Consider the following 15408-nt stretch of genomic DNA (forward strand, 5'->3'; position numbering starts at 1 on the left):
CCGTGACAATGGCCACTCTCAGCTGCTCCATCGTAGTATCGAATTCTCCAGTCCAATTACCTAAAATATAGTTCGACAATTGTTTAGACAGATTTGCAGCACAGGAAAAATTCTCATGTTATATGCTAGTGACACAAAGTCCAGCATATTTTCATTGACAGCCAAGTTGAGCGATTTGCCATAGGGTATCAATTTGCTCCTGCATGAGGTCAATCCTCTGATTGAACACCATCAAGCTTCCTTTTAGTTGAGCATTAATTCCTTTTTGTACAACTAAGGCATGAGCTACATTGGCTACATGATTATTCAGGGTCTGAGCAGTCTGCCCAGGATGACTCATGGCTAATGCCCCGGTGGTAGCTCTAACAGCCGCCAATGAGATGGTAGTAACAATGGTGGCTGTAGTTCCAAGATCCCTTTTCTGTCTGAAGAGAGTCATAGCGTGAGGGGCATCAATGGGCACAGGCACGCAGTGAGGCATGCGAGTAACCAGGGCACACCTAAATTAACTAGCATTCCAGCATTGGGCAAAAAAGCAAGTATCATTACCACAATTACTTGGCTCTATCTGGGTAACAATAAATAAAAATGGGGGATATAAACAAACAGGTGTGTACTTATAGGAAATATTACAAGAAGCCTTAACCCCCTCATTGGAACATCCTGCATCAGTTCTAGAACTAGCAGTGGTGGTGTCCAAGGTCTGAGTAGGTTCAGGAGACCATTGCCCCCAGGGGCGAGACGCGCTCCATGCCAATTGACTAACTCCATGTTTTCCTCCACTTTTGAAAGTCATTTAAGGTTCTTAAATTATTTTTCCCTTTTTTTTTAAAAATTTTTCATCAATTACACTTTATTCATTCTGCATCCCCCCATAAGCCCCTCCCTCCTCCCCTCCCAACCCCACCCTCCCTCCTCCCCCTGCTTGCATGCCATTCCCCAAGTCCACTGATAGGGGAGGTTCTCCTCTCCTTTCTGATCTTAGTCCATCAGTTCACATCAAAAGTGGCTGCATTGTCCTCTACTATGGCCTGGTAAGGCTGCTCCCCCCCAGGGGGAGGTGATCAAAGAGCAGGTCAATCAGATTATGTCAGAGGCAGTCCCTCTTCACATTACTATGTAACCCAATTGGACTCTGAACTGCCCTGGCCTACATCTGTGCAGGGGTTCTGGGTTATCTCCATGAATAGTCTTTGGTTGGAGTATGATTCTCTGGGAAGTTCCCTGTGTTCAAATTTGCAGGTAAATTGTGGGATCTGGAAAGGATCATCCTGAGTGAGGTGTCCCAGAAGCAAAAAGACACACATGGTATATACTCACTCATATAGACATACAACATAGGACAAACCCACTAAAACCTGTGTATCTAAAGAAACTAAGCAAGAGAGAGGACCCTAACAAAAATGTCCAATCCCCATCCAAAAAGGCAAAGAGGATGGACATCAGAAGAAGAAGAAAACAGGAAAAAACCTAGGAACCTACCACAGAGGGCCTCTGAAAGCCTCTGCCGTTCAGACTATCGGAGCAGATGCTGAGCCTAATGGGCAACTGTTGGGCAGAGTGAATGGAATTTTAGGTAAGAACTGGGAAATAGTAAGAGCTGGAGAGGACAGGGTCTCCACAAGGAGAGCAACAGAACAACCTTGGGCTTTTTTTACTTCCTTTAGTTGGGAGACGTTTAATGACATCTTCTATTTCCCTAGAAGCTAGACTTCTATTTAAGTTGTTTATCTGATTCATCTTTGGTAAGTGGTATCTATCAAGATATCTGTCCATTTCTTTTAGATTTTCCATATTTGTAGAGTAGATGTTTTTGAAGTATGACCTAATGATTCTTTGGATTTCCTTGGTATCTGTTATGTCATCCTTTTTATTTTTTGTTTGGTTAATTTGGATAGTTTGTCTCTGCCTTTTAGTTAGTTTGGACAGGGGATTGTCTATCTTGTTTATATTTTCTAATAACAAATTCTTTGTTTCACTGATTTTTTTTTTGTATTGGTCTTTTTGTTTCTATTTTATTGATTTCAGTCCTTAGTTGGATTATTTACTTTCCTCTACTCCTCTTGGATGAATTTGCTTCCTTTTTGTTCTAGAGCTTACAGGGGTGCTACTAAGTTGCTAGTATGGAGTCTGAACTTTCCTCTGACTACCATTTTTATTGTGTTTCATAAGTTCAGGTATGCTGTGCATTCATTTTCCTTGAATTCTAGGAAGTCTTTAACCTCTTTATTCCTGCCTTGACCCAGTGGTCACTTAGAGGATAGTTATTCAGTTTCCATGATTTTGTGGGCTTTTTGTTATTTCTTTTATTGTTAAAATATAGCTTTAATCTGTGAGAGTATGATAGGCTACAGGTGGTTATTTCAATTTTCTTGTACCTGTTGAGACTCACTTCGTGACTGAGTATGTAGCCAATTTTGGAGAAAGATCTGTGAGATCCTGAGAAGAGTGAATATTCTTTTCTGTTTGGGTGAAATATTCTCTAGACTTCTGTTTGGTCCACTTGACTCACAATGGCTGTTAGCTCCATTATTTCTCTGCTTAGTTTTTGTCTGGATGACCTGTCTATTGATAAGAGTAGTGTATTGAAGTCCCCTGCTTTTAATGTATAAGGTTCAATGTGTGGTTAAAACTTTACTAATGTTCCTTTTACAAATGGGGGTGCCCTTCATTTTGAGGCATAGATGTTCAGAATTAACATTTTTTTGCGGTTGGATTTTCCTTTTGATGAGTATGAAGAGTCCTTTCCCATCTCTTTTGATTAATTTTAATTAGAAGTCTTTTTGTTTTGAAGATATTAGAATGGCAACCTCAGCTTGCTTCTTGGGTCCATTTGCTTGGAAAAAAAGTTTTCCTACCCTTTAACAATGGGTAACAATGGGTGGTTTGTCTATGCTCAACTGACACAGAAAACAACCAAGAGATGGGACAACCAGGCTGAAGCCAGGAAGAAGTTCAGTGTATGGGAACAATAGGCCCAGGGGACATCAGTCCAAAAGTTGAATCCCAAATTAACTTAAACAAGGCTTTTCATGCCCCCTGTGTTGCCATGTCCCCTTGCATAGTAATCTAGATGACATATGTTTGATTGGCTTATTAAACTTCCTTATTATAGTCTGATAAACTGCCTCATGGATATAAATGTTTCCCCAAGCAACAGACTTTATCCCAATCTATTTATAGCAGAGGTGAAAGGAGGAGGAATTTGGTTTTAGAAGAAATGTTGTGTAGAGTGTTGAACCTCAAGGGAGCTGGCCAGTGGTGTGGGTCTTTCCTGTTTTCCAGGGCACCATACCTTGGTGACCAGTGCTGGAACTAACTGCCTTGCACCGTAAAACTGAACGTGGTCCTATGCTGTGCAGAGGCTGTGTTTGGGTCAAAAGTTTTGATAACTCTGAGAATTTTAAATCCAGCTGTTGTTCGCATTGCTGTATACATCACATGTGCTTCTTGCAAAGAATTCTCTTCTGAAAGTTCTGTGTATGATTCCTTTCTTTCTGGAGTGTGTAACTATGGCAAGAAATGCCTCCTCATTTAATTTGTCAAAATAGCTATACCACAGGAAATTAAAATATTGAAATGTGTTAGACATGGTTACATCCTTCAAAACAGTGTGAGCTGTCCACGGCCATGATGCATGAGAGCCACCTCATAGGATTCCCATAATGACGCATTGAGGAAAAAGATAAAATAAAATAAAATAAAATAAAATAAAATAAAATAAAATAAAATGAAACAAAAATGCCCTGGTCATATCAGAAAAGGGATGAGGTTTAATTTTCTGCTACATGTTTGTTACCACACAGGTTAAAGTAAATAATTTTAACAGAAAAACAAAAACAAAAACAAAAACACTGCTTTAGATTTTCATGTACACCAAAGCACATGAACACCATGCCATGACTGACAGTTCTGATGGCAGTGTATTGGGTCCTCTTATAAAGAAATAGGCCCATCAATGATCAATGAATATTCAAACATTTATGTCCTTCCACACATAGACCTGAAAAAGTTAACGACATGTTTTTCAGTGTTCATAAACACAAAAGGGCTGACTGTGGCATAGCTGTGGACAACAAAGAGTCGGATATAGTAAGATGTTGGATCATTCAGGAACATAGTTCTTGAGCAGGAGATAAAGCCATCCAAGATGGACATCAACACAAAGAAGCTCATGAGCAGAAGGAAGGCCCTGTTAGCTCTTTGCTCTGGGCATGCTTTTGGAGAAAGCCTGGTGCTGTGAAGATGCTGGGCCTGCTTCCTGTGCCTGCACAAGAGAGCCACCATGTACCAAGTAGAGATGACCATAACACTAATAAGAAAGACTTCCCTGACGGCCATCAGTGTACAAAATGTGCTTTTCATGAGGTAACTCATGGGTAGGAGAGAACAGGACCTAGTAACGTACATGAAGTTATTCGAAGTCAAATTGGGAGTGGCAATAATTGATACTAAGAGGTGACTGCTAATGAGCACATAAAGGACACTCAGAAAAAGAAAGGCACATGAGATGTAATGGGCAGATTTGTGCTTGAACTTGGCTAAACAGGAGCTTCTGGGACTGAGGATGATGGCCTGGAGGACACTCAGCAGGCTGGTGGTACAAAGCGAGAGGCCCCTAAAAATTCTGTACAGGTAGACAATGAGTTTACATATGGTGTCATCCCATCCCCTCAAAGAAATAAAAATGTCCGTGGCTATGAATGCTATGAACATTAGCATCAGTAGGTGGATTAGTGCCAGCAGACCAATGAGCACGTCAGTGGGTCTAGGCCTGTGCCCAGGAATGAACTTGAGGATGTAAAAGAGAAGAAGGAAGCTGTTGGCTGAGATCCCAATGCCAATTTCAGAGAAGAAGGTGTTCCTTATGTCAGAAGAGTGTGAAGTCATCTTATGTGGAAACAAAGAGTGGCTGAGGAGAAAAGTAAAACAATGATTCACCATGATCAAGACCTCACATACCACTCCAGACCAGTCTTCTGGCCTCAGGAAAACATGCAGATGCTCCTGAATGCTTATTCCGCTGAAGACCTCCATTCTAACTCCTACCCCACAGACCATCCTCCTGCTCTCACTTGTCCTAAGCTGAGCCATGGCTGGACCCTGTGTCCCATGGTGGCTACACCAGTGTGTGAGCTCCCTCAACATTAAAAACAGCAGCAATTATGTGTTCTCATGTTTGCAGGTTTGGGTTTTCCTGGAGCAGGAGCAGCATCTTACTTGGTTTTTACCCACAACATCTTGATGGCCAGACACATTATAGACAGTTTTCCTATTTTGGGTAGAGTCTGAATGAGAAGGATTGTATAAAAGAAAAAAAAGCAGACCTTGCCAACTAAAGCGGTCCCATGGATTAGGTATGCACTTATTCTATTCAGGGCTATCTGTACTCTATTGAAAATCCTAATTTCTTAGAAAATTTCTATAGCAAATGTTGGGGGTTGTAATCTATGAATCCAGATGTTTCTGATTTTATTCATGATCTGCTGTTTCCTCCAATTGTGTCCTTCAATACTCTGAGGCCGGGTCCCAGCCACCTCCTCTTGAACATGTGAAGAACAGAGTGCTTGTGTCAGAGAGACACTGGGTGAGCAAGAACACACTGTTTACACACCAAACATGGGAGAATTCCAGCACATGATGGTCTCTATGGATGTGTTGGTGGCTTATGTTTGTGGTCTGGGAGAGTTCAGGCAGCTCATAAAGACTGTTCAGCTCTGTCACTGCCTGAAACAGAAGATAAAAGACAAATCAGAAAACAATAGCACATTGGCACGGAGTCCTTTCAGAAAACTCTGGTGGATGATTCAGTCTTTGATCACTGCTCTGTACCTCCATCTTGCTTGGTTCTGATCTCAGTCCAGAGCTGCTACAAGAGAAGGGCAAGGTGGGCAAATGTCAGCAGGAGCATATACCGTGTCTTTCTCCTTCAGCGTGTGAAGTCAGGGAGTAAATAGAACTACAGTTCTAACAGACTTGGAGCTGTCCATATTACAGAATTAATTAAAGAAAAATGGTCCAACTCAGTCTTGAAAGGCAGACTCCATAGGAGTCAACATTCCCTCTCTCCATAATGGAGCTGCGATACTTCTCCACATACCTGATATGCTGGTCCAAGTTTATATTAGTAAGTGTGGTGTAGATGCTGTTGAATTATTACAGTTTATACTTACCAGGTACCTGATATGCTGGCTCCAGGTTTATATTAAAAAATGTGGTGTACATGCTGTTGAATTATTGTAGTTTTTTGATTTAGACACAGACTAAATAAACCACCATGACCAAAACCAAATTGGCTTGGGAAGCCTTTATTTCATCTTACAGCTGATAATCCATTGTGCAGGGAAGCTGAGGAGGGACTTGAGGCAGGAACCTGGGGCAAGAACTGAGGCACGTGTCTTGAGGCAAGAACTGAAGGACGCTGCTTACAAGCTTGTGTCTCATGGTTTTCTCAGTCTGTGTTCTTAAGTATCCTGAACCCTGAGCCCAGAGCCTGCACCCACAGTGATGTGGGCCCTCTCACACTGATCATCTATCCAGAAAATGCATCACACACTTGCCCATAGGCCAATCTAGTGGGGGCATTTTCTCAACTAAGGTTCCCTTCCCAAATGAGTCTAGTGTGTTGACTCAACAAACAAAAGACAAAAACAGCTGCCACAGTTGACCCCCTATCTACCTGACACTAAACACATCTCTGTTACACTATAACTTTGTCTCTCAATTTTGTTGTTCCCAAGATATTAAACTAATTTCAACATTGCAATAGAAAAGTTCCATTTTTTTAAAAGTTCTATCTCTCAAGTCTCTTTCAACATTCAAAGCCTCTACAAAATATTCAAGCTTCTAAAAAATTTAGTTTCACTAACATTTTCAAAGTCTCTCTAAAATACCCACAGTCTCTCTAGAACTCCAAACTCTCTGTAAATCTCCAAAATCCCTTTAAGTGTTCAGAGTCAAGAGACTTTGTGGGCTCCTGTAAAATAAAAATAAATATTTTCTTATGTAAAAGGGAAGAACCAGGGCACAGTCACAATCAAGTTCAACAAAGTCCAACAGTGTAACTCTCAGTGCCAGGCTTCCGGGACTCACCAGTGATCTTCTGGGCTCCTCCACACTGCTGGCAAAGCCTTCCACACAGCTTGTCTCCTAGGTTTAAACTGGCCTCGTCCCACAGCAGCTGCTGCTGGCATGTGATACTGACATCTCCAAATGGCTTGGCTCTGCACTGCAAAGGGGCCTAGCCTTCTTCAGTGGCTTCTTGGCTCTCTTCAGGGACTCTATACAGTCATATGGTGCCAAGTCACAGCTTCACTCCATGATCCCTCCATGTTTCAGAACAGTACCACCTGAGAAACTCTGTTTATTTGTTGTTTTTTTTGTTTTGTTTTGTTTTTATTTTGTTTTGTTTTTTTGTTTTGTTTTGTTTTGTTTTTTTTTTTTTTGACACAAGGTTTTTCTATGTAGCCTTGGCTGTGCTGAACTCCCTCCCTAGAACAGGCTGGTCTTGAACACCTGAGAGACTCCTGAGCTACCAAGTTTGGCTACCAGCATGAGATGCAGCCTCAGCAGTATTTAGGCCACAATGTCTGTAGGCTGAAGCTGAGAAAATACTTCAGAGGATTTTAATTGTTCCTGCAAGGCAAAGGTTTCATTTTAGTGGTTCCTTTTTTTAATTAAATTTTTATTTTTATATTAGTTAGAGTTTATTTACTTTGTATCCCAGCTGTAGCCCCTCCCTCATTTCCTCCCAATCTCACCTTCCCTCCCTCATCTCCTCTCTAAATACACTCACAGGGGAGGTCCTCCTCCACTTCCATCTGACCCTAGCTTATCAGATTTCTTCAGGATTGTCTGAAATGTCCTCCGCTGTGGCCTAGCAAGGCTGCTCCTCCCTCAGGGGTGGTGGGAAGGTCAAAGAGCCAGCCATTGACTTCATGTTAGAGACAGTCCCTGTTCCCCTTACTAGGAGACTCACTCAGATAATGAGTTGCCATGGGCTCCATCCAAGCACGGGTTTTAGGTTATATCCATGCATGGTCCTTGGTTGGAGAAACAGTCTCAGAATAGCCCTCTATGCCCAGGACAGAGTGTCTTTGAAAGACTCTGCCTAGCAGTGTATCAAAGCAGATGCTGAGACTCATAACCAAAACTTGGGCAGAGTGCAGGGAATCATATGAAAGAAGGGGGAGTTAGTATGACTTGGAGAGGACAGGAGCTGCACAGGACAAATCATTTTAATGGTTTTTAACTCAAAATATGAGTGACCCTCATAGAATCTTTAAGGGACTCTCAAGCTTCCCCATGGAACTGCATAAGAGAAGCCTCCATCATCTGCTCTGCTCTCAGCATTACATTCTAATATCACACCAAATAATCCACTGGAGTATCAGCACTCTATGTACTTTACACTCCAAAGTTTCAAAACCTTTCCACACTTCTCCCAAGGTCAGATCTATCATAGTCATATCTCACGACCTAGTACCACTTTCTGTCTTCTCGAGTTTCTGTTACTGTGGGGAGATGAGGGATTATTTCACCACACAGCCTGTAGTTCTCCAGCCAGGGAAGCTAGGAGAGAACTCAAGACAGGGACCTGGAGGCAGGAACTGATGGAGAGGCCATGGAGTAGTGTTGCTCAGCAGCTTGCTCCTTAGAACTTGCTCAACCTACTTTTTGTAGCACCTGGGACCAACAGACAGGGACGGCACTGTTCACAGTGAGCATGGCCCAGCCATATGAAATCAATCATCAATCAAGATAATGAGCTAACGAGAAAAGAAATAAGAAAAAGGAACTTGGTCTTTATGAGCACATCACACTATCAGACTGCCCAGGCAGTGAGCTGTCAGCTCTGCAGAGCAGGGCACAGGCTGTGCTGTTTTCAGCATCTCTTCAGAAACCACAGCCCTACTATGTACAGGTGCTTGCCCACAGGCCGGTCTGGTAGGGATGTTTCCCCAACTGAGGTTCTCTTGTCTGAAATAATTCTAGCTTGTTTCAAGCTAACATAAAACTTTCCAGCATAGACACCATGCATGCAGGAGATGTAATTTTGTAAATAAATTCCAGTGACATAGTAAAAACTTATCACTGAAAGTCAAGTGTGTACAGTGAAATTGTTTTACACTTATTTAAACTATGTCACATTGTCACCACAACTGGCAAATCCTACCGCGTGTGACAACCATGGGACATTGTCATGGAAGATACTAAGGATAGGCAAAGGGTTTAAAATTTCACAAGTATGGGGTACCATGACAGGAGATATACCTGAAGCAGATGGTTGGTGAAAACATTGAATAAAGCAGATTTTCTGAAATAAATGTTCTGTAGCATCATAGAAATGGTTAATCCTTTATTAGATTATGGACCATGTACTCCAGATAGCAGTAGAGTGTTGATTAAATGAGTGGTGCTCAATTATTCTTTATAAAGCTCATGTGTTTGTTTTCCAAATCCCAGTCACAAGAAGCAGAACACAGTAGGTTGGGGGCAGCTCTGTTTTCCAATGATCAGGTAAAATGGCAGTTGTCTCTACTTTGAGCAACTCAGACATTAGAGTTGTGATGTGATAGACCAGGAAAACAATGGAGAGACTGATGGGGCTCCATTGTTTCCAAGCTTTATTTACAACTTTTTAAAATTACAAACTACATTTACAAATGTCATCGGAAGCACACGCTCTGAATGTCATTTTATGGTTTCTGCACTGAGTGTCAGGTGCATGTTCTATACTTATTTCATGGAAGGAAAACACACTTGTAGATTTTAACTAATAGTTTGCATTGCATGTGTATTAGCACTGGCTAACTAAGAAGCAAAAGAATTCTAACATGCTTTTTCTTGTGTCGTTTCTGGAAATGCATATATTTTTTCTTTAATTCCACTGAGTTAACAAGAAAAGAAATAAGAAAAAGGAACTTGGTCTTTATGAGCACATCACACTATCAGACTGCCCAGGCAGTGAGCTGTCAGCTCTGCAGAGCAGGGCACAGGCTGTGCTGTTTTCAGCATCTCTTCAGAAACCACAGCCCTACAAACCAAAAGCTCTTAGGAGAAAAAGGCAGCCACAGAGACTGTGAATCCTCCCTGATACTCTTTTCTTTTCTTTTTTAATTTCATTTTTTTTTTATAATTTTTATTTTTATATCAATCACAGGTTATTTACTTTGTATCTCAGCTGTAGCAACCTCCTTCATTCATTCCCAGTCCCACAATCCCTTCCTCATCTTCTCCCTGAACCTTTCAAAGTCCACTGATAGGGGAGAACCTCCTCCCATTCCATCTGACCCTAACTTATCAGGTCTCTTCAGGACTGGCTGCAATGTCCTCCTCTGTGGCCTAGCAAGGCTGCTCCTCCTTCAGCGGGGGGTGAGAGGAGTCAAAGAGCTAGCCATTGAGTTCATGTCAGAGACACTCCCTGTTCCCCTTACTAGAGAACCCACTTGGAAACTGAGCTACCATGGACTATATAGGAGCAGAGATTCTAAGTTATTTACATACATGGTCCTTGGTTGGAGAAACAGTCTCATGAAAGACCCCTGTGCCCTGATATATTTGGGCCTTGTGGAACTCCTGTCTTCTCCAGGTCTTACTAACTCCCCCTTCTTTCATATGATTCCCTGCACTCTGCCAAAGGTTAGGTTATGAGTCTTAATATTAACATCATGGCTTCAGGGATTCCTGCTTTGAAACCACTTCTGTCCTGGAAATGGAATTCAATAGTAGCAAAAGAGAAAACATACAGGCTTGCCAGGAGGGATAGACATGTCTATAGTCATCCAAATATCTACACATAGCATGCACTGACAGCTACATCTAAGTCTTATACAATCAGGACCAGTAAGGCAGGCAGATTATAATTTCTAGAGAAAACCTTCTGGTGAGTGTTCCTCTCCTCAGGAACAAGCCACAGAGAATCCTCTAGCCTGGCTCCTCCCAGCTGAGCCTCATCAGCCCACCTGCCAGCCTGTGTATGCTGTAAGAAACCAGGAGATAGGACACACACTTTCAGATCTGCAGAATGGGTCAAGGGCCACCTCATCCAATGGAGAGGACTGGAGAGAATAAAGCTGTGCCCAGCCTGGGATAGCCTGTTGTAACATGTTCTATGATTGCACTTTACACAGTGCAACAAAATAGGCTGCTTCCCAGAGGCAAGAAACTCTGTACATGGCACGAGGGAAACTCACCAATCTGTGAAATAGGTCCCATTAGGAAAGGCTGTATTGGAGAAGAGAAAGGGAAAGCATTTGGAAAGATTAGGAAAATAAAACTTGCACAGAGCAAGAAATGACCAACGGGGAACCTGAGATCTCCTCAGTTAAAACCAGTTGTGAAGACTACAGCTGCTCAGGAGGTGGGGGGAGGAATTGAACTCCCTGTACTGCAGGAATTCAAGAAGCCGCGACTTTAGCCTGTGTTAGCCCACAGTTACCCAAATCATGGACAACTCACAGTCCATAGCATCAGCACATAGAGGGGGTTGGTGGAGACACTGTCCATGCTCAATGAAAATGGCTGGAGGTTACTCAGTCAGGATGTCTACCTTTGGCACAATCCTAACTTTAAAAATAGGAAGACTCTAGGGAGAAATGGCCAGTACTCCAGGGAAGGCAAAACCTTCACCAAGCATAGGCCAGTGCTGTTTCAGAGATGCAAGAAATAAATGAACTGTGGTAACGTTATAGGCAAATCATGAAGAGCCTTTTGGTTAAGGAATCACAGCTCTGTCTGAAAGCCTGACTGAGAATTGTGTTTTTGAACTTTGAAGTGTTTGTACAGCATCTCTGAGCTCAGAGTGTCAGTGAGGCTGTACCCCAAGGTTTCCAAATCAGCCTCCAGAAACAGAAAGATTCGATGACCCTGAGGAGCAGGATGGCACAGACTCCAGACACAAACACTGGACCATGCATGGTGCTGCAGCACAACCTGCTCCCCCAGCACCCAGGGGAGCCTCAGGAGAGGCTTGGCTTTGCTGCTAAGAGCTCTGACCTCCCTCCCAGTGCATTCATTGCCTAAGAGAAAGGAGAGGGGGGTCAGTTCCTGTCCATCTCTTCACATAGGTTCATGAAAATTTGAGCTTTGGGATAAGTCTGGAAATAAAGACAGCAGGACAGGGTGAGGGGGTTCACTTCTCCAAATTTCCTCAAATAAAATGAGATTCAAGTTTTTCTATCATAAAAAATTGCACAGATGCATGTGGAGAACATAGAGAAAAGACAAAACATGCAACCAGCTCTTCCCAGAATTCCTGATCTCAGTGAGTCAGGGAAGGGAATCTGCCACTGTCACTGTGCATTAATAGTTAGTGTCCTGGAAACCTCACCATCATAGCCATTTACTGACACCTCCTACCAAGCCAGTAGTGGCTAAGGGCTGACACCACTAATTTGTGATCTCTGAAATTGAGCTGAGAAGAATAGAGGCCATGAGCAAACACTAGAAGGAACATTTGCAGTCCTGTGGGGCCTCCCTCTGTGGAATGAGATTTTGAATCTACAGCCTCTATTACTTACACAGACTTTGGAAGTTTTTATACTTCACAGCACAGAAGATGTTACATCAAAACAGTTCTATGCACACCAAAGTTACAGATGCACAACCGAGGAAAGTGAGCTCTCCAGACCTTTCACTTCCCTGATAATTTGTCCTAGGAATAGGTAAATTAGTAAAAGAAATGTAACTTAACAGCTTATCCAGGTATACAGTGTGAGTTACTTAGTTCACAGGAATGAACATGAATTCTAAAGCAATTTGAAAGTCTAAAAATTAAGGAAATGAGTATGTTGAGAAGAAAATGTTCTTGTTGCCAATGCAGAACTCAGTCCCTTGTGCTGATGATCTGTCAGAGCTCTGCAACTCCTCTGTAGCTGCTGAAAACCCCTCTTTAGCCTCCTCCTCCCACAGCCTGCCTGGGTTCCTACCACCTTCTGAATTTGCTCTTGGGTGCAGAGCACTTACCCAGATGGACGTGGCAGGGGAGGACAGTGCGCCTGAGGAGATTCTGCACAGCTTAGGTGAATGGAGAATTTAAGGCCCCTCTGTGACATTTATTTCTGTGTCTGTAGAAGATGACACGTTCCTGCTGGGGTCATGGAGACCTGGCCTCCCAGTGGAGCATCTTCTCTGCCTGTTGATCTTACTCCCTGTGTCCTGATAACAGCCATCTGGGGAGGGCTGAGAACAAACTTTATCTGAGCTCCCTTGCCGCACCTGCGGGAGTGATCAGAAAGTTTGCACCAAATAGACAACAGTATCTTTTCTCACTTTACACCTTAGGCTTAATTTTGAGCAATTTCTCCACTGTACTGCCTCTCTTCTGAGATGCAGAACTCTTGGTCCTCCAATGATTTACATGCCCACTTGAGGGTCCTCCTTCTACAGTGTGTGAGAGACAGCCTCTCCCCAGGTCAGTCTTCCCATGGAGCACCTGCTTTATTGATGTATTTTCCAGTCTATCCAAACTCCTAGTTGCAGGATGTTAGCTGTGAGTGAAATCTGAAGGTGAATTGTGAAAGAAAGCAGATGGAATGCTGAGAGCTCAAGGCAGAGCTGGAGAGCCAGGGTGACCAGAGGCAGATGGGACCCAGCTGAGGCTGAGGACAAGCCGAGCTCTAAAGTCTGAATAAAGGGATGACTCCAGAGGTGGAGCCAGGAGGATTCAAGGCTATCCTGGCTACAATGACATTCTCACTTACAAAAGTTAAACAAACATAATGTTTTCAGGTGGATGATTTACATTAAGGACACTAGAATTAGAAGAGAAGCCTTTAAAAATATAAACCTCCTGTCTTATGTCAACAATTAAATATACAGGATAGATGGAAACATGATTCTAGAGAGAACTGGAAATTCAGAGATACTGAATGTTCTTTTATTTTTAGTCAGGGTCTCCCCATGTAGCCCTGGCTGGCTTGGAACTCACTATATACACCAGGCTTGCCTTGAACTCACAGATCTCTGCCAACTTCTGCCCCTGCCGGCAAACTAAGTGCTGGCACTAAAGGCATGTGCACACACATTTGGACCTGTTCATGTGTTCACATGTTTGTTTTAACAGTTTATTAATTTCTCCCCATTTTCTCCATCTTTATGTATCTGTAAATATTCCCTCCCTTTAAGTCATTCACAACATTCAATTTTGCGAGCATATAGCCTGTCATCAGCATTTCTCACCAACCCAGTATGTATAAAGGACATGTGATCTTTTTCTCCAGCTGCCCTGCCTACATTACCTAGTACTTAAGTCATTTCTTTAAATGATCCTTAAGGCTAACTTATGAGATCTACACATGGACAGTGACATCACTGCTCATGGATATGAGTGTGCTTTGATTTGTAATATCTCCCCAAATTGCTCTTTTCAGTTACTGAATAACAAATGAAACTGTAATTAGTATAGAAAAGCCCACCTGAGTTAGAGGCTTGCAATTGATTTCTCTTTATAAGTAATCAGGATAGAGCAAGCTCCCACTTTTCATGGCATTAGTTGAGGTCAAAGCTGTGTTATGTTCCATGTCTTATTCTGCATTTAAACTTAGGAGGTTTTCTCTATCTCTGTCTCTGTGTCTCTGTCTGTATCTCTGTTTGCTGTCCGTCTACTCTGTGTCTGTCTCTCTCTGGTGTGTGTGTGTGTGTGTGTGTGTGTGTGTGTGTGTCTGTGTGTCTGTGTGTGTGTGTGTGTGTGTGTGTGTGTGTGTGTATTCATGATATCCAAAATAAAGAGGCCAGCACCCAATTGTAAAGTTACTTTAAGAAACGACAACCCAGGCCTTGTATCCATATGTGGCCTCCCAGCGCTGCAACAGGTGACCCTTCAATGGAAAAAAATGTGTGAAGGAAAAATTTGGAAGATGGAGTACATGGCAGAAAGATGAAAGAGAAAGTGAAGTGGAGGGGTTTATTCACTGTAGAAAATGGCGGAATTGGAGACTTAATGGCAGTGAGGAACAGACATCCATGAGGAGGCCAAGGTGAGGTCCTGCTGCAGCTTGGGTCTTTGGCTATGTCTGTAGCCTAAGTTACCAACAAAGGCCAAGTGAATGTCAGGGTTAGGGATGCCACTGAAGACCGTGTGATTGTCTGAAGGATGTGCTGCTGAGGAAGATATAATGATCAGAATGGCCTCCACTGCCACCTAGGCCATGGGGACATGTGGAACCATGCTGCTGCCAGGAGCCAAGTCTGGGTCCCCTGGTCCTATGGCAGCCAGGGTCTGTTCGATGACCCAGGCCCATGTTTCCACCAGAGGCCATGCAGGTGTCCCTGGTTAGGAATGCTAACTGAAGCACTGTTCTGAGCTGGCTCCACCCCTCAATGGCCACGAACTTGGGAGAGCTGGGCCTGCCCCTGCTCTGCTGTGGGATGGCTTGGGCAAGGAAGAGATCCCCTCCCCGCTCCTCA

At 43.0% G+C, this 15408-nt stretch overlaps 1 pseudogene; it reads right to left on the minus strand.

Annotated features, from left to right (window-relative positions):
- Nucleotides 1–3962: 3962 nt before the first annotated feature.
- On the minus strand, nt 3963–14713 carry LOC132654026 (vomeronasal type-1 receptor 48-like; annotated as a pseudogene).
- Nucleotides 14714–15408: the final 695 nt, after the last annotated feature.

This window comes from Meriones unguiculatus, chromosome 5 (assembly GCF_030254825.1).
Source record: "Meriones unguiculatus strain TT.TT164.6M chromosome 5, Bangor_MerUng_6.1, whole genome shotgun sequence".
NCBI lineage: Eukaryota > Metazoa > Chordata > Mammalia > Rodentia > Muridae > Meriones > Meriones unguiculatus.